The 25,302-nt window shown below is 39.7% G+C and overlaps 1 protein-coding gene and 1 long non-coding RNA gene across 2 annotated transcripts in view; one reads left to right on the top strand and one right to left on the bottom strand.

The window, feature by feature from the left end:
- Positions 1 to 25,302, top strand: part of LOC126939902 (protoheme IX farnesyltransferase, mitochondrial) — a 558,222-nt gene that overhangs the window by 255,914 nt on the left and 277,006 nt on the right. The window lies entirely within an intron of this gene.
- The window catches only part of LOC126939904 (uncharacterized), a 39,490-nt gene that overhangs the window by 2,652 nt on the left and 11,536 nt on the right, over positions 1 to 25,302 (bottom strand). Inside the window, exon 2 of the long non-coding RNA XR_007720486.1 lies at positions 1,739 to 1,848. This is a non-coding gene — a long non-coding RNA (uncharacterized LOC126939904). The remainder of the gene's footprint in view (positions 1 to 1,738; positions 1,849 to 25,302) is intronic.

Below are 25,302 nucleotides of genomic sequence, written 5' to 3'. Positions count from 1 at the left end.
CTTTTCCAAGGGATGTGAGCAAGCAACTTGAAAACTTGATTGCTACCAGCAACTGTCCTAAAACCACAAGGGGAACCAGTCTTATCGTGAAGCCAAAACTGTGGCTTGCAGAGCACAAAACAGAAGTGAATCACATGGGTCCTTGATAACATCATCAAACAACACTGAAGGCTACCCTACCCTGGACTTTCACTTTATGAGCTAGTAAATTATGTTTATTAGACATAAATCCATTTAATAACTTTCTAAACCAGTTTGAGTTCTCGTTTCCGTTGTTACAGTCCAAAATACCCTAATTGGGTACTGACAATAATACAGCTAATATGGTAGACAATGGTTTTAAAAAAAAAGGCTAAAATGGAGCACAAAATGAAGTAAATGAAGTAGGAAATCTGCCCACTGGGGGATAAGGAGACCACCAGATGAAGGAATAAACTCCTTGGGGTAAATAATCATGACTGTGTCCTTGGCATCAACTGTCTTCATTAAACAAATCAATAGTTTTCATCGTGTTGCTCTGACACCAGCCGCATCAGCAACACCTTGGAACTTGTTAGAAATGCAAATGCCTGAGCTACGCCCCAGCTCTAGTGAATCAGACAACCTGGGGTGGGGCCCAGCCATCTGTGTTTTAACAAGCTCTCCAGGGGATTCTTACACAAGCTCAAGTGTGAGAACCACTTCCTTAAACGTACCGGGAAAAGTGAATTTGCCTGAGTGGTTCTCATTATTAACTATTAGCACTTGACTTGAACTCAGAGTTTAGAACCTGCTGTCTTTATTCCAAACTTTTAGTGTGGGGGTCTCAGATCCTCATGTGTTTAGAGTCTGAAGTCACTGAGTAGCCGCTTCTGGCAAACTGAATCTTGTGCATGTTGACCTAAAGCCAAATTAGAACTCCCTTTACTGCTGTTAAGAAACCAAACTTGACAAAGCACCGGTCCGCCCTGTAGAGTAAATAGGAACAGTTTTATTTGGTACTGGAGGCACATAGAGAAGTATGGTATTTTCTACCTCTTTAAATTGCCACTTCTGGAACGTTTCTAGTGTAGTTTTGGGCTGGCTAAGTATAGATTCTTAAATTAACGTATTTTTTTTTTCTTGCTAAGTAATTTTACGGTTTGAAAAATTTTCTTTAGTATGCAATTGGGAGGTTTCATGCTCTAAGCTTCATGAATATTTCTGTACAGCAACCTGCTCATAGACAATTATTTTAGCAGTATTCTGGGACTGATCAGTATCATTAACACAGTGTGATCATGTTAAAAGGAAAGTCTTTCACCCAGGAAACCTAGCGTGTGGTTAGTGTCTCGATAATTAAACCACTGCCCTTGAAAAAGAAGGTAATCAGAAGCAAAGGCAATTAACTCCTTTCAGGCGATTTCCTTTGTATCTTCACTCCCATCTCAGAAACGAGATTCCAGAAGGACTTGAAGGAAACAAGAAGACAGGGACAGTTAGATCCTATCAGAGGTGCTGATGAGGCCACTGTGCCAATGAATGTTAGGTGGTGCTGCCGGATGTGAGGAGGTTCTCTCTCTTTTCGTGATTCTACTCTATTCCTGTGACACCTCAGAAACATCAGGTGCCATGGCTTCCAGACAGGTGCTTTTTATTAGGGCACCAATCCTCCATCACTCCCCATTTCATCACCTGTAAAATGATGATATGCCTCTTTCGGAGGCTGTTATCAGGATTCAATGCAATAACTATATGCAGAAAAGATTTATAAACTTACAGTGTCGACTCATACAAGACATTTTTGTTGACAGTTCCTACTTGGACGGCTTCCTTTCAGAGGTTTCCATACCTTCCATCAGAGCACTTCAAGGTGTATAGTAAGTCGCTCTGCACAGAAAAGATAAAGATAATATCTGCTTTTGTTTTGTTTTGTTTTGGAGATGGAGTTTCAATCTTGTTGCCCAAGGTGGAGTGCAATGGCACAATCTCTGCTCACCGCAACCTCTGTCTCCCGGGTTCAAGCGATTCTCCTGCCTCAGCCTCCTGAGTAGCTGTGATTACAGGCATGTGCCATCACACCCAGCTAATTTTTTGTATTTTTAGTAGAAATGGGGTTTCACCAGGTTAGCCAGGCTGGTCTCGAACTCCTGACCACTGGTGATCTACCCACGTTGGCCTCCCAAAGTGCTGGGATTACAGGTGTGAGCCACTGCACCCGGCCCATATCTGCTTCTTAATATAAGGGACTGGAAGCATGTGATATAATTTCAAGTTAAAACAGTCATGTTAAGTTACTAAAAACTGCCATTCCATGTGATGAGAGAAGAATGTTCAGAATGCTTCAAACAACACTGACGGCTGTCTTATGCTGGACTTTCTCTTTATGAGCTAGCCAATTCTGTTTATTAAATGTAACTCTTGTTGAGATAGGTGTGAGGTACCAGGGAATGATTTCCAGAGGGTATGAAAATATGTGAGGAATTGAGCAATGTTTAGAGTTAGCCAGGTGAAGGAGGGGTAGGAGAGTAAACAGCATGAACAGCAGGTGCAAAAGATTGTGGAAAAAAAAAAAACTGGAACACACAGCCCATCTGGGAAAACACAAGTAGCTCAGAAAGGTTAGAGTGTAGAATGTATTGGGAGGGGAGTTGGGTGGGGAGTAGCAAAAGGTAAACTTAGAAGTGCAGATAGGAGCCTGCTTTGTAATAAGCTTGTTTGCAACCTATTTCAAGGGTTTATGACATACTCAGATACACATGCACACACTAAACCATAGAGACTAGATAAACCAGAGGCAGGGCCAGAAATAACCAGATCAAATGTTTGCCCGATTATCTATTTTAACTTGGCTTTTCATTAAATTAAATAGAATCTCTCCAGGATGGAAATCCTTGACTCTTAGATTCATTGGATCCCTTCTGCACCAATCTCTGCCAGTTTCATTGAGTCTGTTCTGCACCAGTCTGCCGATTTCAATACCCCACCAACTCCTATCCCACCTATCCCTACTTCGGATGAATGGATGGCTAGGATAAATTTGAGATGTTATCTCAATGGAAATAAGAAGCCAAAATTTTCAGCATCTGCCACCACTTCTCTCCAGGTAACATGATAAAATCACTAGACAGAACCTGGCTTATAATTTTCTGAGAGAATTCAGTCAATCTTTGGCCTTTATTTTTCTGTCCATAAAATAAGGAAGAGAATAAATGCGCTGGGTATCTGATAAAGTGATAGCGAAAAACGGAAAAGAAAACAAAAAGTAAAATAAAAATCAAAGTTATTCCTAGAAGAACTGAATCCTGAATGGAATCAGGATGCAATACTCCCCAAATTTCTCCCAACAAGTATCTCAAATACATGACAACTTTATGTACATAAATGATGGTCAAAGTGAACACTAAGACTGTTCTAAATCAAGCATCCTGAGAAAAAACAACAGGGGAGGATGAGTTAATTCCTAACAAAGCTATTTTATATGTAGTGAATAATTTCTACCTTATTATACCCTATATAGAACCCCTCAGTTATGAGAAGTTTATGACAATTGTCTGCTTTGCATCTGAAATTTATCTTACTCTTCAATTCAGCCCTTGGCCCCCCTATTGCATTTTTGTAAGTGATAATATATTACAGGTGGAATGAACTGCAAATTATGCTGAACTTAGAGTTGTAACTGGTGGAGGAAAGGGGCTTGCTAGAGATTAAAATCTAGAGATGGCTCCAGTTTCAGGAAATATTGACCAAGCACATTCACACTGACTTTCTCACTATGTGCAGCTGTAAGTCCTGAACAGAATGCATGAAGTAGTTATTCAGGGCCTATGAAAAATAACTGGTAGCAGGTAAACTAGGAAAAAGGATTAGAATGTGAACAGCCATCGAACTGGGAATGTGAATGGATTTACCATCTTTTCTCTTATGGTGTCTCCAATATGGAATCAAGGAAGCTTGAAACCAACAGGGATCCATGCAGACAGACAGAGCTCTAGGAGAATCCCTCTAGTTCTGTATGGAGAAGCAGGAATGAAGTATCCTAATATTCAGGGAGAGTGGGAGAAAATCTCCCATTTTTAAATTTTTGTTCATTAATTTCTTATTTTTTTTATTCCCCTCATCCCAGGCCCCCGTGCCTGTAGTGACAGCAACAGTAGTGGAAGAGGGGACCCATGGAAGTCTAAAATTCTGAATCGTCCTTTCTTATCAGAGGAGTTGTGGTTCCAACGGGGTGGAGATCTTTCCCTATTACTTTCTTCGTCTCTCTGCTCTTCTGCAGTTTGTCAGGCATGTTACAGAAAGTATATAGTAGAGCAACGCACATGAAACCCCATCTTGCTGATCATAGAACCAAAAAGAGAGCCTCAGGAAGCCTGAAAGTGCAAGGGTAATCACAAAGAGGAAGGAACTCAGGAAAGAGAACTGGACTTCATACAGGTGTTTAGGAATTCCCAAGCTCAGCCACAAGTTGCATATGTGTGAATCTGACACTAAACAGCAAACCAAAGGCTTCGGGAACTATAATTAGGGATATACTCCCATCCAAGTACCAAATCTGACACTAAACAGCAAACCAAAGGCTTCAGGAACTATAATTAGGGATATACTCCCATCCAAGTACCAAACTGGCCATAGGGTGGATCCCACGTGTGACAGATCCAAATAGCACTGTGAAGGCACCGAAAATGTAGCCAGCACTAAAACTCCATCCACTGAAGGCTGATGAGACTGTCAGCCTGAACTCATGTGGTTGATTGCCTTTTAAAGCAAATATATTGATATTCGTCATAAGATTTACTTAAGTCCCAAAGTCTCATATGATAATATTCAATATAATTAAAATATAACAGAAATGCATATAAAAATTTAGGAAATTCTCAGTTCAGATGGAAAATGAGAGTCAACAGAAGTGAATGAGGAGATAACACAGATATTGGAGTTATCTTATGAAGACTGTAAAGCAGCCATCGTAAAAATGCTCTAAGAAGTAAGAGTAATACTCTTGAAATAAATGAAAAGATAGAAGACATCAGTAAAACCATAGAAAACACACAGAATAATCAAATTGAAGTTTTAAACCAAAAAATACAACTAATAAAAATTTTAAACTTACTGAAAAGGATGCATAGCAGAATAAAATGACATTGGAAAGAGCCAGTCAACTTGAAAATAGATAAATAGAAATTAACCAGTCCTCAACATAAAGGGAAAAAAAGTTCAAAAATGAACAGAGACTCAGAGAACTATAAGATAGTAGGAAAAAGTTTAGCATTTGTGTCATAAGCATCCCAGAGACAGGGGAAATAATACACTGCATTAAAAAAAAAAAAAAAAAAAAAAAAAAAAAAAAAAAAAAAAAAAACTTAAATAAATAATAGTGAAAACTTCTCTAATTTGGCAAAATATATAATCTTGTAGATTTAAGAAGCTCAACAAGTCCCAGAAAGAATAAATCCAAAGGCTAGGCATGGTGGCTCACACCTGTAATCCCAGCACTTTGGGAGGCCAAGGCGAGTGGATCACCTGAGATCAGGAGTTCAAGACAAGCCTGGCCAACATGATGAAACCTTGTCTCTACAAAAATACAAAAATTAGCCATGCATGATGACAGGTACCTGTAATCCCAGCTACTCAGGAGGCTGAGGTGGGAGAATCGTGAATTGCTTGAACCCAGGAGGCGGAGATTGCAGTGAGCTGAGAGGGTGCCATTGCACTCCAGCCTGGGTGACAGAGTGAGACCCCATCTAAAAAACAAACAAACAAAAAAAGAATAAATCCAAAAAGTTCATGCCCAAACACGTCCTTTAAAAATGACAGAAAAGTAAATACGAAACAAAAATTTTTGAAAGCAGCCAAATAAAAATGAAAACAAAGTGAAACATATGTATTAACATAATACAATGATTCAAATGGCTAGATTGGCTCATGCCTGTAATCCCAACATCTTCAGAGGTCAAGGTGGGAAGACTGCTTAAGCCCAGAAGTCCAAGACAGTAAGACTCTGTATCTACGAAAAATTTTAAAAATTAGCCAGGCAGGGTAGTGTGTCCCTGTGGTCCCAGCTACTCAGGAGACTGAGGCAGGAGCATTTCTTGAGCCTTGGAATTCAAGGCTGCCGTCATCTGTGATTGTGCCACCACACTCCAGCCTGGGCAACAGAGTAAGAGCCCATCTCTAAAACAAAACGAAACAAAACAAAAAAAAAAAAAAAAAAAAAAGAAGGAAAGAAAGAGAAAAAAAAGGAGACAATAAAGTTAATATTTTCAAAGTCCTGAAAGATATTGCTGTCAAACCAGTCATATATATATAATGTTATCTTTTTTATTTTATAGACAGGAAAATTAAAGCCAAATATTTACTGAGTTCTCACAGAAACTTATCCACAAAGCCAGGTTCTGTTTAACGATTTTATCATATTACCTGGAAAGGAGTGGCAGCAGATACTAAAAATTTTGGCAATCATGCAATATGAGAAAAAGATAACTAAAAACAAGGATCTTCAAGCATATGAAGGGTATTATGTAGAGGTAAAAATACAGAGATAATTTCCTCAACAAAACATATTGAAAGAATTTTCTTGACCCTCAGAGTTACAGAACTCCCAGAGGTCTATACCCAGTAAAAATATTCTTCAACACTGAGGCTAAAACAAAGATGGCCTCAGTGAAGAAAAACTAAGAGAATCCATTTTCAGCAGATCTGTTTCTTTATAAAAGTAATTCTTCCAAAAGAAAGAAAATAATACCAGAAGACCACTTAGAATATCAGGTATAAAGGAAGATTAAAATAAATAGTAAATATCTGCATAAATATAGTAGACTATCGTTCCCTTAAACTCTTTAAAATACAATTGATAACTGAAACTTGAAATTGTAACATTGCTGGGTTTTCAATATATGCAGATGTGATAAATAAGACACCACAAGATAAGGGGAGAAAATGATGGGAACTTAATGGCAACAAGGTTTCTATATTTAATTTGAAATGGTAAAACATGTATTTTAAATACTGAGAAAAATATATATGTATATTGTAATCACTGTAGCAATCATTACAAAATTATACCAAGAGATATTATCAAAAATAGGTAGATAAATTCAAATAGAATACGAAAAGTATTTAAATAACCCAAAATAAAGCAGGAATATAGAGCAAAACTATGACGATACAAAGAAGAGGAAATAGAATTAAACGGTAGACTAAAATGCAAATATACCAATATTCTTTCTTTAAATATAAATGCATTAACTATACCAAATAAAAGACAGAAACAATCTTTATCATGAACCAACTTTATGTGTCTAAAGACACTCAGTCTAAATATAATCATACAGGCAAGTTAAAAACGAACATGTATAGGCTGGGCGCAGTGGCTCACGCCTGTAATCCCAGCACTTTGGGAGGCCGAGGCGGGCGGATAAAAAGGTCAGGAGTTCGAGATCATCCTGCTGAACACAGTGAAATCCTGTCTCTACTAAAAATACAAAAAAAATAAGCTAGGTGTGGTGGCAGGCGCCTGTAGTCCCAGCTACTTGGGAGGCTGAGGCAGGAGAATGGTGTGAACCTGGGAGGCAGAGCTCGCAGTGAGCAGAAATCATGCCACTGCACTCCAGCCTGGGTGACTGAGCGAGACTCCGTCTCAAAAAAAAAAAAAAAACGAACATGTATAAAAAGGTATATTATGCAAACACTAAACAAAAGAAAGCTGTAGTGGTTACATAAGTCTATGCATACATTAGAGCAATGAAAATTACCAGGGAAAAGGAATGATATTACATAATTCTAAATATACATGCATGTAACAAAAGACATTCAAAATATATGAAACAAAAACTGACAGAACTGAAAGAAGGTATAAATTAGTCCATCATATAGCTGAGAATATTGAGACAAGGAAGTGCTGGGTAGAGAAAGACAGGGTCCCTAGAGAGGGCTCCACCCTCAGGCCTATTCCCATAGACCTAGGTGAGGACAGGCACTCCTGTTTTCATGCCCAAATGTTGCATTTTCCAAGACCAACCTGGCCTGCCACACCCTGACCCTGTGCCTATAAAAACTCCCAGACCCTAGCAGGCATGCACACAAGCAGCTGGACGTCAAGAGAAACACACTGGCAGAAGAACACACCAGCAGACACCAGCAGGGCATCTATGGCGGGACAACATGGAATTTGATTGGCAGTGGTTGGAGGAGAGTCTGGCTGCTCAGCAGCCCCCAGGGGAAAACCACCTTCGCACTCCATCCCCCTTCTGGCTCCCCATCCATCACTGAGAGCTACTTCCACCATTCAATAAAACCTTGCACTCATTCTCCAAGTCCAAGTGTGATTTGATTTTTCCGGTACACCAAGACAAGAACCTCAGAATACAAAAAGCCCTCTATCTTTGCAATAAGGCAGAGGGTCTAACTGAGCTGATTAACACAAGCCACCTGATCACGGCAAAACTAAAAGAGCATACTGTAATACACATCCACTGGGACTTCAGGAGCTGTAAACATTCACCCCTAGTCGCTGCCATGGGGTTGGAACCCCACAACCTGCCTGTCTGCATGCTCCCCCTAGAGGTTTGAGTAGTTGGGGCACCAAAGAAGTGAGCCACACTTTCATCGCATGCCGAGAGGGGAATAAGGGAACTTTTCCCATTTCAATATCAGCACTCCATTTTTAAATAATTGATAGAACTGGTCGATAAAATAACATTGAGAGTATAGAAGAACTGAACAACACCATTAACTAACTGTATCTAATTGACAGTTATAAAATATCTACTCAACAACAGCTGAATACACATTCTTTTCAAGTGCACATGAAACATTCTCCAATATGAACAACATCTGGACTCATTATAAAACAAACCTTAACAAATTTAACAGAACTAAATTATATAAAGTGTGTTCTCTGATTATAATGGACTCAACCTAGAAATGAGTAACAGAAATGTAAAGGGAAAATATTCAAATACTTGAAAGTTAAGCAACAAACTTCAAAATAATCAATGCAATGTAGAGAAAGTTCCAAAAAAAATAGAAAATATTTTGAACAGGATAACAATTCAAAACTTACAGGAAGCAGCTAATGCAGTGTTTAGAGGAACATTTATAGAATTAAATGTGTAAAAAGAAGAAAATTCTCAAATCTATCATCAAAAGTTCTTCCTTAAGAAATATGTGGTGGGGGGAGAACAAAACAGGCACAGCATACACTGAAGAAATAAATTAAAAATTGAAATTTCAAAAATTAGACAAGATCAGTAAAACCAAAATGTGTTTCTTTAAAAAGATTGATACCTGTGGAAGGGTGACAAAGAAGAAAATAAAAGAAAATAGGCACATTACTAAAATTACAAGTGAAAGAAGTATCTTCCCATGACCACAGAGTCCACAAATTAGATAACTCGGGAAAAATCACTTAAGCTGCAGCACTAGATCAAAATAATCAACATTTTCCATTTCAGAGTATATAATATATTAAGTAAAATTAGTTCAGTTGCAAAGCAATATTGATTTCAGGACAATGAAAATACAGAAGTAGTCTGCCCAGAGCTGGCATAGTGCTCTAGCATATCAGAGTCACTGGCTCCTAAATTTTTGTTGCTCCACCATTCATAGCTTCTGTTCCAAGATGACCTCCTTGCTGGAGATGGCTGCCAGAGTAAATCACTAAACATCTATTCTGTCCAATAGGAGGGAGAAAGCTACAAAAGGAGGTAGGGATCATACCTTGAGAGACTCTCTTCAGAAGTTGCAGACCACTTTCATTCTATCCTATTGACTAGAATTTAGTCACATGGTCACTTCTAACTGCAAGGGAGCCTGGGAAATGTGATCTTTAACCCAGATGTCCATATCTCCAAGTAAAATAATAAAGGAAGAAGTAGATAAGGAATTGGGTACAATCTGTAATATTTGTCACATATCCTATTACAGTTCTTCTAGATATTATCAGAACAGTGTGTACTTCAGAAACTGAAGTTCCTTCTGCCAAGAAAAAAAAAAACAATGCTCCTTGTGGGACCATATTAGAACCTCTACCTTCAATTCAAAATTCTATTCTGAACTAAGTTCCTGTGAATAGGTGATGTCTGTTAAACTACTAAAGTCTTGTGTTTTTCTCTCATAAAATAAGCTCTTCATATTCACTCAGAACCATCCCCATCCACTAATGTTATTCTCTCTCACCACGAGGGACACATCAGCTCAAATGTAATTCTGATCTAAAAACCATTCAGTAGCCATTTGGATGACGTTCAAAATGGAGCATGTCAAGGGTCTTTCAAGAGTCCAAGAAGTTGAGGTGTCCTGCTTTGCACTGTGACCCTTCCCTAACTTCTCCTGCCTTTTTTTTCCCCTCATGTCTTTGATGTGGAACAGGCAAGCGCCGAAACTAGGGCTTAGTCTAGGGGTGAGTTTTGGCTTTGCATAGGATATAATTAACTAATGGTATTAGACAATGTTTTACTGAATAGTACTGCTCCCTGTGGAGCAGGGCTAACTCATAGGCACTACACCCAAAGTCGGCAACTATGGGCTCTTGACAACTGTATTTATACTCAGAAAAACTCACTTTCAATTACATGCAAATTAAGAGGTGAGTCAATGCAAATTGAGGGGAGGATTATTTAGAACTTTCTAAGAAAGGGGCAGTAACTTCCAGGTCACTGTCTTGGAATGGGGTGGTAACTTCTGGGTTGTTGCCATGGCATTTGTAATCTGTCATGGCACTGGTGGGAGTGTCTTATGCCAATGAGTAATGAGGGCAGCTAGGGCTTACTTTTGTAGCCATCTGCTGGTTCCTGCTGGTTTTTCCACTTTATCTTGTCTGGACCAGATCCCGTTTTGGTCAGAAGGGTTGTGAGCCAAAAATAAGTCCTTCTAGTATCCTACCTCATCTTCTCTTCCCCTCATAACCCTTATCCAATCCACCAGTAATGTTTTTTAGCGTGAATCTTCAAAATACACTCTGAATCCTACCACTTCTCAATTCTATATCTTTGTCCAAGCTTTCCTGACTCTTGACACTTCTTTATTCTTTATGTCTGAAACAGACCTAACACTCTCAGAGGTCTACATCAGGAGTTGGCAAGCTTTGTCTACAAAGGACCAGCAGCAAAGTTTTCAGACCTTGCAAAAAATATGATATCTGCAACTACTCAACTCTGCCACTGTAGCATGAAAGCAGTCACAGATAATAGGTAAGCAAATGATCATGGCTGTGTTCCAATAAAACTTTATTTACAAAAGCCAGCAGCAGGCGGGATTTGAACTGGCTATAGTTTGCCAACCCCTGGTCTAAATTCACTGTGGGAAGTCCCTGTAGCATATTTCACATTCTTTAAAACACATTTTTCTGTCTTCATTTTTACTCGTGATAATACAACCACATTTTTAGCACAGTATTCTATATTTTATTACATGCCATTTTCAGCTACATTATTTCATTTGGTCATACACACATCACAGTGACTTTTTCCATACAGTGTTGTAGGGTAATCATCCTAAACTCCTGAAATCAATATTTCTTCATGTCTGACCTTTCCAGATAATGATCTATGTGACATAATTGTTCCACAGATACCCACTTTATCCCTATAGGAAAACTAGACACTCTAATTAATGACTCCTCTAATTAAACCTTTTCCTTCACCCTGAACTTTAGCTAGGAATATAAGGACAGCCAAACTGAAAATAAATCAAGCTTGCATTTTTCTTTCTGTTGGAGAATATCTCAGGACTCAATATGCAATTTGTTTCTAGAAGTTTTCCAGGTTTGGAATGAGACAGTCACAGCATTACATAGGAGGCAGGAATATAAAGTTAGGGAAAAAAGAAAGAATGAGCATGAGGTAAGAGAGAAGCTACAAACCAATGGTACCTGAGTTAAATCCAACCCAGAGACATGTTGCTTGGGCTTCAAAGTAGTTTTAAACAATTTGAGCCACCACTAAAAAAAAACAGAATTATTTTGATATAAATTTACATGCCTCACTTATCTGAAAAAACACATGAGGTAATAGCTATTTCTGGCAATAACGGGACCAAGCTATTTCAAGACAATAACAAGCTGGAGCTGAACAGTGCCAATTACTTTTAGATAAAAACCGTTCCCCGGTTTTCCACAGTCTCCACCACTCCATTTTGTGTACTTAATACTGAAGCAAAGTATTGGCTGCCAATTACTATTATTTTTGCACTTTTTTTATAGTAAATAAATATTTTTCTGTGCTCTTTTTTCCAACCAAAATCATGCAAATAAAAAATTGAGAAGTCCATGTAATTTAACAAAAAAATGGAAACAAGTAGCTCATTTTGTTGCCTGTCTGACCACTGTAGGCATTTGAGTTTTCCTCCAGTGCAAAAGAAAGAGCCTAGCCTGGAAACTGGATTTGAGTTCTAGTCTTAGTTCTTATTTAGTATGAGGGATTTTTAAGCAGGGTATATATCCTGTTTTAGCCTCAATTTCTTCTCCCATAAAATAAGAGTTTTTGTATAAGTTAGGGTGTCTTGGTTGTGAGAAAAAATAGTTAATTTCATATGGATATCCAATGTAACGAATTGATTCAAAAGCTAAGGAACCAAGTTTAAGAAATAATAAGAAACAAAGCAAGACACTGCAAGAAGCTTGGCAGTATCAACTACAGAAAAAGAAGCATTATAGAGCAAAAGTGAGCATTGACTGGGGAAGATAAATCCTGACCATTACTTTTACCTTTGCATTCTTTGTTCACTCTTCAAAGTTCCAGCGTATGATTGGCCAAGCTTGGGGTAGGTGGCCTTTTCACTGGAGGTACCAGGTCAGAAAGCAGGAAAATCTAGGATGGTGCCCCAGAGACCCCTTTTATCTCCCACTGCAGAATAAACACCTAAATTTCCAGTCCCACCAAGACAGCACATAGCAGGGGAAGAGGTAATGCCTGAAACAGAAATTGGGATGCTGTTGGGACAGGATAATCCATGCTTCCCAGACCAAAAATCAAAACAAATATTCTCTTTTAGATTAAGCAAAATTGCATATGCAGCCTAAATATAAAAAGCATAGGAAAGCACAGCAGCTCCAGTTGAAGCAGCAGTGGGCTACCTGGATCCCAATCCACTCTGTGACCCTTCGTTCTGCATTAGCCCCTGAAGTACTTCTGGTGACCCAAGATATCCCTGAAGCACAGGGTAAAAACCACAGGATGAGATGATCCCTTGAAGCTGCAATTTTGAGATTTGAATGACAGAAAAATTAGTTGCGTTTCCACTGGTTGACTCGGCTCAGAGTCTCTAACTAGATGATGGCTACAAGATAAACCTTGACAGCCAACTGAGCCATGAGAATTGTTCCCCTGGGAACTGCAAGAGCACTAGTAAATCATTCTCATTGACTGCTGATGAGAGAAACTGGCTTCTAGGTTACCACCATCAGAGGCAGGGTTGGAAACATTGACCTCAATGTTAACAGCTGAAGGGTTGATCATCGACCCCTGAGCCTCTGAGCCCTCGGACATATGGAATGCCCCTGGTTTTGGATTGCTGAGGACATCTCTGTGGCCCACCTCTCTCATGCGCATTAATATGTCTTCATCCTTTGTTTAGCATGGGAAAAAGAAAGGGGAAGAAAACAAGCTCTTGTGGCCACTTAGTGTGAGCAATCAGCAGGAAGAAATGAGGAATGGAACAAAAAATATCATATTTATCAAAGATTTGTTTTGAATAACCAACCACTCTGGGTAGAGGCAGCTGGAAGCACATTATGAAACTATGACAGTATTTATACAGAGCTATGCTAATAGTGAGCACAATAGTGCAGAAAACCCCAGTTGCAGAAATCATTAACTTTATGGAGATTTCAGAATACTATTTTTCTTTTAAGGAAATATCTCGACCCCACACCGATCTGTTTACTGAGCTTTTCTTGGGACTGGTGTTTACATAGACCAACACGGGAAGCTCAGTGAGCTGATCAAAAGTTTTCTCCTTACAAAAGGGTCCTGTTTATTGCATTATCTTAATTTGTTCTTCATATGTGACAGTGTTTTACTCTTCTGGGTGAATTATTGCTGTGTTCTGAATGTTTGTGCCCCTGCCCCCATCCACTTCTCAAAATTCATATGTTGACATTCTAATTCCCAAGGTGATGGTATTACGAGGTAGGGTCTTTGGAGGGCGATTAGGTGATGAAGGTGGAGCTCTCATAATGGGATTAGTGCCCTTATACTCCTGTGGGACTTCATTAGCCTCTTCTACCACGTGGGGACACAGTAAGAAGGCGCCATCTATGAACAAGGATGCAGGCCTTCACCAGACACTGAATTTGCCAGCATCTTGGTCTTGGACTTTCCAGCCTTTATAATTGTGAGGAATAAATTTCTGTTGTTTATATACCACTCAATTTATGGTATTTTGTTATAGAAGCCTGAACAAATTAAGACAGTTATCAACAAGAAACTCCACTATCTTAGAGAGAAATGAGCCATTGGAGGAGCTCAGATGGATGTTACAAGCACTGTCTCTTACCCAAAAGAGTTCAGCTCTCCAGGAAGACACGAGAAAGAAGCTTGGAAAGTTGGACTTAGTTTCATCTCTTCAGAAGTCAGGGACTCCTGACTACCATCATGAAGGAACATTTCATCACTCTCTTCAGAGGACAGGTCATTGTAATTGGTTCTAGGAGTCACAGTAAGACATCGAACCTTCCTTCACATAGATTATAGGCTGTTCTGCCTGGCAGGATGTACATGAGTCAGATGGGAGAACCCAATAAATAGATGAGCTGAACAGCCTGTCCAGGAAAAAAAAAACAAAGCTCTCAGATATGTGACCCCTTGCACTCAGGCCCCATGTGGCCAGAAGAACCATAAAGTACCATATACAGTAGCACAGGAACTAGAGACATGTCAAGATGTGGATGTGAATCCAGCTTTATCATATATAAGCTTCATGATCTCCACAATACTCAGTTGCTCAGTTTTTCCATTCATGAAATGGAAATAAAATCTCATTGGGCACGTGGAGGCCTGAAAGAGATGATATATGTTGTAAAGATCCTCTCACAGTGCTTCGTGCATCATACACCCTCAATAAATGGTAACTTTCATTATCATCAACGTTACCCAACAAATTGCTGAATGTTATAAATTAGCCTGGTGATTCTCAAAGCTGAATGTGCAGTAGAATCACATTTTTTCAATAGAGTGATATTTTCAACAATCTCCATGGACTCTACCCCAGACCAGCTGCATCAAATGACTCAAATTACTGAGGATGGAGTGTGTGTGTGTGTGTGTTTGTGTGTGTGTACGTGTGTCTGCATGCATTAAGCTTTCCAGATGATTCTGATATATGATTCTGATATAGCTCATGTCTGGACTAGAAGTTAAGACCCAGTGTGTATAACTGGAGACAACCAACATATGCAAATGTAGTTACCGCCAATCAGAAGCCACAGTCACATACCTAGCATGATCTAAGAGAATAAGGAGAGCAGAGAAGCAGAAAGGAGACACAGAGTCAACACATAGTGACCATCTCAAAACCGATCTAACCTATGTCAACTGAAGATGTTATTTATTAAGGCCTTTCTAAGCACAGTCTACAAATAATTTGCAAATCTCTCATTATTAAAGGGCTTAGTCAAAAGTGCTAAAACTACGTAGCTAACACATGCAGGGAAATAAAAGATTCCTTTTGTAAATTTAGGCTACATAACAATGAACCCTCCCACATCCTTTTTTCTTTCAGGAATGACTCTCTATCGTCACTCATTCGTAAAAATTACACAGCCTATGTTTGCCACCTACATTGAAAGAATCATTCCAGAGGTGACTTCTTATCAAATTTAGCAGTGTATTGTGTAAACCAGAAACCATCTTGTAGAAGACAGAATAGAGAACTGGCTACTTGTGTGATCTTAGAAACTGGGAAAGGCCTTCCAGATCCCCTTTTCTTTGTTTTCTAATGAAAAAATGCCTTCAAAGAATTAATATTTTGTGCTGTGCTTTTCAATCCTGGCCATGTACTGTTATCTCCTAGCGAATCTTAAAAAATTCTAAACTCCAGCTTCAGATATTCTGATTCAGTATAGTTAGGGTAGGAACCAATTGTTGATTTTTTTTTTTTTTTTGAGATGGAATCTTGCTCTATCACCCAGGCTGGAGTGCGGTGGCGCAATCTCAGCTTACTGCAAACTCCACCTCCCGGGTTCAAGCGATTCTCCTGCTTCAGTCTCCGGAGTAGCTGGGATTACAGGCACCTGCCACCACGCCTGGCTAATTTTTGTATTTTTAGTAGAGATGGGGTTTCACCATATTGGTCAGGCTGGTCTCGAACTCCTGACCTCATGATCTGCCCACCTCAGCCTCCTAAAGTGCTGAGATCACAAGCGTGAGCCATGGCACCTGGCCAATTACTGATATTTTTAAAGCTCCTTGGAAGACTCCAATATACAGGCAAAGTTGATAATGACTGCTTCAATGAAAATTTCAAACCCTGTTAAGAACAACACCATATTCTCTCACATTGAGAGAATATTTTAAGCTATTAACATCTTCTTAGGCACTAGTATTTCCAACAGTGTCTTCTGTGAGGTACTAAAGGGTTGCCAGAGAAAATATAAGACGCCTGGTTAAATTTGACTTTCATATAAACAACAATTATGGGATATACTTATACCAAAACATGATTCATGATCAGAAATGCAAATGTATCCATATGCTCTGTGTTTTTATTTGCTCTGTTTCTGACAGACAACCCTACACTAAGGGCATCGGGAAAACTGGAGAGAATCTTCTAGTAGAATTGGAAAAAGAAAGAAACTGTAGACATCTGTTGGTTTTTCTTGGCATTCTTCCTTCATTCCACACTTGAATTTTCTTTAAGGAACACCGCTTCCCCTCTCAGTCTACGTGGTTCCAGTGGACACACAGTCTAGACCTGCCAAGGAGAGCAGTTCATCTCCCTGGACACAGTGATCAACATAGGCATGAGGGGCGCTTAAACTAGCCAAACCAAACAGACACTGTTCCAGAAGGTTTTTATGTAACTGTGGGGCAAGAGGTACTCTTTCTACAAAGGTAGCTGAGAAGATAGACTATAAACCAGCAGCTACTCGGGGTCTCCTTACCGTCGTGTATAAAGGGCCTCCCTGTATAAAGCCAATAAGAAAGAGTAGAGCTGGAAAATGAAGACAGTCCAACCCCTAATGGGCACATAAAGGAAAATTGGATATCCACATGCAGATGAATGAAACTAGATCCTTATCTTACACTGTATACAAAAGTCAACTCAAAATGAGTTACAGACTTAAACATAAGACCTGACACTGTACACCTACTGAAAGAAAACAGGGAGAAAGCTCTATGACACTGGCCTAGGCCTAGGCAATTAGTTTTTTTTTTTTTTTTTTTTTTTTTTTTGGACACAGAGTCTTGCTCTGTCACACAGGCTGGAGTGCAGTGGCGTGATCACGGCTCACATCACAGGGCAACCTCTGCCTCCCTGGGGTAAAACAATCCTCTCACCTCAGCCTCTCAAGTAGCTGGGATTACAGGCATGTGCCACCTCACTTGGCTAATTTTTGTATTTTTAGTAGAGACACGGTTTCACCATGTTGACCAGGCTGGTCTCAAACTCCTGACCTCAAATGATTCACCCGCTCCAGCCTCCCAAAGCGCTGGATTACGGGTGTGAACCACCATGCCCGGACGGCAGTGATTTTTTGAATATGATCCCAAAAGCACAGGCAACAAAAGCAAAAATAGCTAAGTGGGATTACATCAAACAATACAGAGTGAAGAAACAACCTTTGAAAGGTGAAAATAGTTGCAAACCATACATCTGATAAGGGGTTAATATTAAAAAATATATAGGAAATTCAAACAATAGGAGGAAAACCAAAAATCCAACTAATGAGACTGTGGATCCAGTCATACCTGAAAATCTGTATCTTGCACTTTTTGTGATGCCAGTCAACTATCTTTTTTTCTAGCTTATACCAATTTGAGTCAGTTTTCTGCCATTAACCCCCAAGAGTCCTGAATAATACATACAGTTACAGATTGAAAAGCTGGAATCCCAAGATAAGGTTTCAACCTATAAACGACCATGTTCTTTTAAGCCTATAAAATGCTTTTTCCACATGAACCAGTGTTTAACTCCCCTAATAACTTTCATTGACCCCTACTGTTCCTAATTCACTATTTCCTCCTCTGTTCCCCCCATAGCTTCTACTTTCTGTCACATCATATCTCGCCTGCTATAGCTATTTATACCCATAGCGCCCCCAGATGGTTTCCTGATCATTGTATTCCTAGCTGGAGTCTGACACATAATAGATACTGAATGAATGTTGCTTAAGTTAAATTAAAGCAACTGTATAGACAGGTTGTGATGATGATGTCTTGGAAAGCTAAGTTGAGCCACAGGTTGAGGTCATTCCAGAAGTGAGGGAAGGTTGCAGAGGAGAGAATTGACCCCAGTTGCACAGAACCATTGCTTCCATCAGTCATCCCTGCATGTGTGGAACAGGGCCTAAGCTTTGGGCTTTGTGTTTAATCTAACCTCCAATGTCATCAGATTTTGTTTTACCAAATTTATATGAGCCACATACACTATTCAGTTTACAATTACATTCTAGAGTTCAGTGGCCAATAGTCATTTCCAGGTAACTTGAACAAAAATGCAATCAAATTAGATAACTGGCTTTTTTCCCCCATGGAAATAGTCCTTAGTTACTGAGGTTCACTATGTGAAGAAACACAAAAAGATATACTACACAGATGATACATGATAGGGTGTATCTGATTCCAAAAATGGAATCTGATATTGAATGGTTTGAAGTGCATGGCAACCCTAAAGGGATAAAATGTTGCTCAGAGTACAAAATTATCCTGCTTATGTGAAGGATCAAGTAGTCCTGGATTTCCTATCACCTAATTCCTGGATCCCGAGTCCATTTTTATAGCTGCGCTTGCAATGGCAAAAATAAAAGGCATGCTGAAGAGAAGTGAATGACGTGATTTTGTTTTTCATTTTTTTTGTTTGTTTTGTTTTGTTTTGTTTTGTTTTGTTTGCTTCACATTCAGATTGGATGCCATGAGGACACAGTCTCCTAAAAGCATGACATCTGACTTACTGTCTCAATGTGCATCATTGTAGACTGGCACAGACATTCCTTTTGAACTCCCCTGTGTTTTTTATAACTATGATGAAAATCACTTTCCCTCTCAAATTAAACTCACTACAAGCTCTGCACACCCTGCGGGGAGCCTCAACCTTGGCCACTAAGAATTCTATGCTATCAGGACCTATGGAAGTACTTCCGGTAACCAACCTGACTGTTGATCTAGCAAAACTGACTGGTACTTCTTAAAGTCATCAATTAACAATAAGTCAAGCCTTAATCCAGCAGGAACCTCTCACTCTCAGGCTAATCAACACTTTGAAGTGGGAAGGGGTGCCATGGAGCTCATGTTCAGAGGATTGCCTTTGAGTGAGTAGCCTCTCATCTTGGGGTGACATTACAGGCAGTGTCAGCCCCTGTCTGAGGATCTTGACTAGAAGCTGCCATCACAGGAGCTCCAAGACGAAAAATCTCCATGTTCCCCTTTAGAACTGCCCATCATCCATTTTCTCTGGGAGATTTGCTTGCCAGTTAGTAAAACCATCCTGAGCAGCCGTGACAGGGATAATTACAGAGGAAGACAGCTCCTCACACAATTCTTTTAAATAAAGAATGGGAGGAAAGCATGGGGAAGAAAGAATGCTCCAAAGGTTTGACTTCAAATAGCATTAAAGGAGGACAATTTTAATTTCCTGCATGAGTTTATTAGTATCCATCTCCTGACCTAAAGGAGTTATCAAGATAAGAGAAATTCCTGGGAGCTAGCCACATCTGACTGCTACGATAGATACCATAGATCCTGGACAGATTCCAGGGAACCTGAAGATCTAGTGGAGAAGAGCACATGTCCCCTTTCTTCACAGAATCAAAGGAGTACATTCAAGTGCCAGGAGTACATTCAAGACCACACCAGGTGACCTTCCACCCAACGCAACATCTCTTGTCACTTGGTCTTGCTTTGAGTATTTCCAACGATGGGAAACTCTCTGCTTTTTTAAGGGAACGTGATCTTTCTAAAAAACAGTTCAAGCCAGGCACAGTGGCTCACACCTGTAATCCTAGCAATTTGAGAGGCCATGACAGGAGGATTGCTTGAGGCCGGGAGTTCACGGCTTCAGTGAGCTATGATAGTAGCATTGCACTTCAGCCTGGGTGACAGAGGAAGAACCTAAAAAATAAATTAATAAATAAAAATGTAAAAATACAGAGTTCAGTTTGCTGAAAAGCTCTTTTTAGGAGACTAAATAAAATCTGTTTCCTAGTAACTTTCAAATATTTGTCCTGGTTTTACCACCTGGAATAACATAGCACTAATTTAAACTCCTTCAGATAGTCATCCTTTGACCAGAGAGGGTTACCATGTCATGAATATCTCCAACTGTTCCTTATATGGGTAGGTTTTCAGTTCTACATCACGCCAACTCACTGCTTCAATCTCTCCAATCTTACTATTGCTTTTAGAAACTCTGGCAAGCATCTTTAAAAAGCAAGACTGGTTTTTCCCTGTGTCTGCCCAACCTAGTTCCTTAACCCTGGGAGGAGTGCTGCTTGAAGTCACACACCCCGGTGGCTCAGTGAGCATCACACATGTTATTTATACAGTGAACATCTACTATCAGTGAACATCATACATGTTATTTATACAGTGAACATCATACTATTAATTGTGTAGTACAAGTATTGTAATTGTAAATTACAATGACTGGGCCAGACGCAGTAGCTCATGCCTGCAATCCCAGCACTTTGGAAGGCCAAAGTGGGTGGATCACCTGAGGTCCGAAGTCCAAGACCGGCCTGGTCAACATGGTAAAACCCCATCTCTACTAAAAATACAAAAAAAAAAAAAAAAAAAAAATTAGCCAGGCATGGTGATACATGCCTGTAATCCCAGCTGGTCAGGAGGCTGAGGCGGGAGAATCACTAGAACCTGGGAGGTGGAGTTGCAGTGAACCGAGATCGCGTCACTGCACTCTAGCCTGGGCGAGAGCGAAAACTCCGTCTCAAAAAAAAAAAAAAAAAAAAAAAGTACAATAACTGACTTTGTTCCTTATTCAATAAACTTTCTTAAGGTGGCAGGGGTGGTTGTGGAAGAGTGAAAAGAAACAACAAGAAATAACCCAGGGGACCCTTGGTTATTATTTCTTTGATGCCAACAAAAAATAATCCATTTGGTTAGCAAATTAGCATTTACTGGAGAACAACTGCTGGGAAAATAGAAATAATTTGGCAGCATGCTGGTTACAGTTGGCTATTCTTAGGAATTCTGCTGGTTCCCAGAATAATACGAAAGTAATCTGGGACTGTCCGAGACACAGGACTCTCAAGCAGGACCGTGAATGTGTAGTATTCTCTTTTCTAGCATCACAAGTGATGCTCTCACATAAACCCATGAGGGTGGCCCTCAAATGTCCATGTGTGTTTCTTTGCTGGTAATGTGACTCAGAGGGCGTTCTGTGGCTGCGTTTCCACGTCCTATGGGCTCCACCCTTTTAAACTGAATTGATTCACCCATGAGGTTAAAAATCAGTCAAGCCAGTGTTAACACGGTCTTTGAGTCTCTTTCCTGCAAAGACTAATCTAACCAGCTAGACTGCCATTGATCCCCCCTCCCTTTTGCCAATATTGACACTAGAGGGCAAACAGCATCTCAGGAATAGATCTGTCCATTTGCCTGGGCCCAGAGCCCCAGGTCAGCAATGTTAAAGCCTAACACACCAGCAAAGGTTAAAAGATAAGCGCCCAGTGTATTGAGCTGTGTGTGTTGTTTTGGCAAAGTAGAGAGTTTAAGGACATAGAGGGCAGTTCATTTCTCCTGTCAGTGTCACTGCAGAAGATGGATGTTTTTCAGAACAGGAGCCAGAGAGCCAAGAACCTTGGCATAAGGCCAAACCGTCTTGTCCACATCAGTGATTAAGGGAATCAACCCCTAGTACTCACGCTGCTGAGCTGACTTATAAGAGGCTGCAATCAGAAATCCAGAGGTGGCTGGCCTGGGGCCTGGTCTCCATCAAGCACTAAAGTCGGCTGTTCTGAGATTCTTCCAAACAGAAGGCCAGGTGACCAGTGAGGCTGTGGCCCAGCAGAACCTACGTCTTGGGCTTACAATGATGGAGTGAATTGGGGCTCTCTCACTGTTTTCTGTCCTGTAAGTGATCTATTTCACAGCATCCCTATGAGAAATGGGCGTGGACACAGTGCTGCCCTGTAGACTCACACTGGATAAGTCACAGCAAGTGCTTCTTGAGGATGTCATTTATTTCCTTGCATTGTGTTGATTTTGTGCCAAACACTAGCTTTAAACAATATCATAGTTTCTAGATTAGGAGGAGAATGAGTGCAAGGCTTTCAGATGGATATTTAACAGTACTTGAATGTTTTCTATACATTCTCTCTATATAAGATATACATACATATATAAACATACATGTTGTGTATAATGTATAACATGTTATATATGCATAACATGTATGTGTATGTACACACATATACACAAAATATATATACACACATACACATACATACACATGCATGTTTTATTATTGCAGTACACATATGATATTTTATATATTTATAGTAGTATATTCCAGAGTTCATTTTATATTAAAATAATTCACAAATGTCATCCTCTTTCCTATTTATTATCAGTACCTCAGGGGCAGGGACCATGAATCCCCCCAGGGCATTCTAGGATGGTTTCTTATACATTGTAGGTGAGTTCCATCAGTGTTAGTTGAATTGTCATTTCAGTTAGATGGGTCCACACCCACTACTGCTCTGTGCTGTCTCTTTATAAAGCCATTTGCTACCCCCGATTTCCTGCCCATTGTCTGGGTAAGCCTATTTGTCTTTCTTATCCCATCTTTTTCATCCTCTTTTCCTAGAGAAGAGGCCAATCTTGTTCTTTCCCCTATCATCCCCTCCCCACAAACAGGACACTTGAAGCTACCTCTTGTTGCAGCATTTACTCCGTAACTCCAGAAAATTACTTAAAGCATCATCAGCTAAATACTGCCCTTTGAGGGTTGAAAGTGATCATCTGGTTTTATGAACAAGGGATGCAGCTTGCTTACTTCTCTCTCTAGAGCTTTAAACATTAGAGATTAACTGATAGCTCATTGTAGTTTTCATACAGGCTTAGCAGACTTGAAATTTTGCAACCAAATGCGCATCTTCTTCACTAAAGGATTCATCACTGTACTTAGTTTCCACTTTTGGCCAATTTGGTTTATATGTCTCATTTGTCATGACTAATAAAGAAGAAATGCCCCCTTCCACTATCTCTGCCTACTCTTCCAGGTATTGCTGCTAGAGGAATAACAGCTAGAGGAAAGCAATGACATGTATCCAGTAAATATTGTCTCTTAGGGTAATTCACCCAAGAGGTCTTCCTCCATGAAATTAATCTCTTGAAAAATACTGACAATTTACACTTTGAGTCTCTAGATCATTTTGCCTACTAGCATTTTGAAATGCTTAACTGATATATGTACAATGCCCTGCACTAGTAGATACTAAATAATTATTTGTTGACTTAATAAATAAAAAATCTATTTTAAGGATCCTTTACCATCCAATCCAAGCCCTTCTGACACCCACCACTTTGTCAATGCTTATTCTTTCTACTAGACTAGACAGCCTCTGTGGGTGTCTTTTTAAAAACACTGTAATTAGATATTTGCTTGTTTATTAATTTGACAACAATTTAATTACTATTCTAGATGGCACTTAGTAGACACACAATAAACAAATAATTTGTTGAATGAATTAATGGAAAAGTAGTGAGGTATCTAAATACCATGTCCTATAAGAGACATTTGACACCACAGCAAGACTTCAACCCAGAAATAGAGGCTCTTAGAAGGCTTGGAGGCTCTGAGAGGTTTTTAGACACCTGTCAAAAAATATTTGAAGGACTGTCATGGATCTTGTCTTTTTAAAGTTTGATATTTTTTTATCGTGGATTTTTTTATTAGTTTGCTTTTTTAAATACTTCATTGAAATATTATTTAACTTGATTAATAAGCTTTTTGGCATCCCTTTGAATTCTGTCTTTAAGGTAGGTGCCCCAGTAACCTCACTTTAGACCAAGCCCCATATGTGATATTTACAGGCTCAGTAATTTCCCATCTCCACACATTCAAATCATACATCTTTCAAAGCTCACATTAGGGTTTTGAGGGAAGGGTATGTGAAGACTGTTAGCTGCCACTTGGATCGGGGAACCAGGTATATTCAAATGACTTCTTTATCACAGAGGCTCAACAGGAAATATGCAAAGGGAACAATGATAGATCAGATTGGAACTCAAAGTCATCACTTAATTTTGACCTTGTGGCAAACAATATTGGAACACTGGTGCAGATTCAAGCCTTAAGGAAGACTTGGTTATGGACCGTAATGGTTAATACCGAGTGTCAACTTGATTGGATTAAAGGATACAAAGTATTGTTCCTGGGTGTGTCTGTGAGGGTGTCGCCAAAGGAGATTAACATTGAGTCAGTGTGCTGGGAAAGTCAGACCCATCCTTAATCTGGGTGGGCACCATCTAATCAGCTGCCAGCGCGGCTAGAATATAAAGCAGGCCAAAAAATGTGAAAAGACTAGACTTGCCTAGCCTCCCAGCCTACATCTTTCTCCTGTGCTGGATGCTGCCTGCCCTCAAACAACAACAGACTCCAAGTTCTGTAGTTTTGGGATTTGGACTGGCTTTCCTTGCTCCTCAGCTTGTAGACAGCCTATTGTAGGACCTTGTGATTGTGTGAGTTAATACTTGATAAACTCCTCCGTCTCTCGGAAAACTTAGCCACAGACACAGACAGAGGGAATATGCTATGTGAAGAGACAGGGAGAAGATGGCCATCTGCAAGCCAAGGAGAGGGTCCTGGAACAGATCCTTCCTTCACAGCCCTCAGGAGGGCTGCCAACACCTTGATCTCAAACATCTAGCCTTCAGAACTGAGAACATAAATTTCTGTTTTATAAGCCACCCTGTCTGTGGAATTTTGTTAAGTTATAGCAGCCCTAGAAAACTAATATGGACTTTTACTCTGCTGTAATACCAAAGTTATATCTTACCACAGTCATTCTGAAATGAGGCTAAGGTAAGCCGGATACAAAGATCCTTGAGAGGAAGAGACTAGCAAGCAAGATGGCAGCCTCTGAGGGGAATTATCCATTCAGCCTACACAACTATTGGTGATAGGATTGCTGGAGATAAAAGATAGGACAGTGCCAAGATCGATAGA

Source organism: Macaca thibetana, chromosome 16 (assembly GCF_024542745.1).
Source record: "Macaca thibetana thibetana isolate TM-01 chromosome 16, ASM2454274v1, whole genome shotgun sequence".
Lineage (NCBI taxonomy): Eukaryota > Metazoa > Chordata > Mammalia > Primates > Cercopithecidae > Macaca > Macaca thibetana.
The sequence above is the reverse complement of the archived record's forward strand: the minus strand, read 5'-3'. Positions and strand labels throughout refer to the sequence as shown.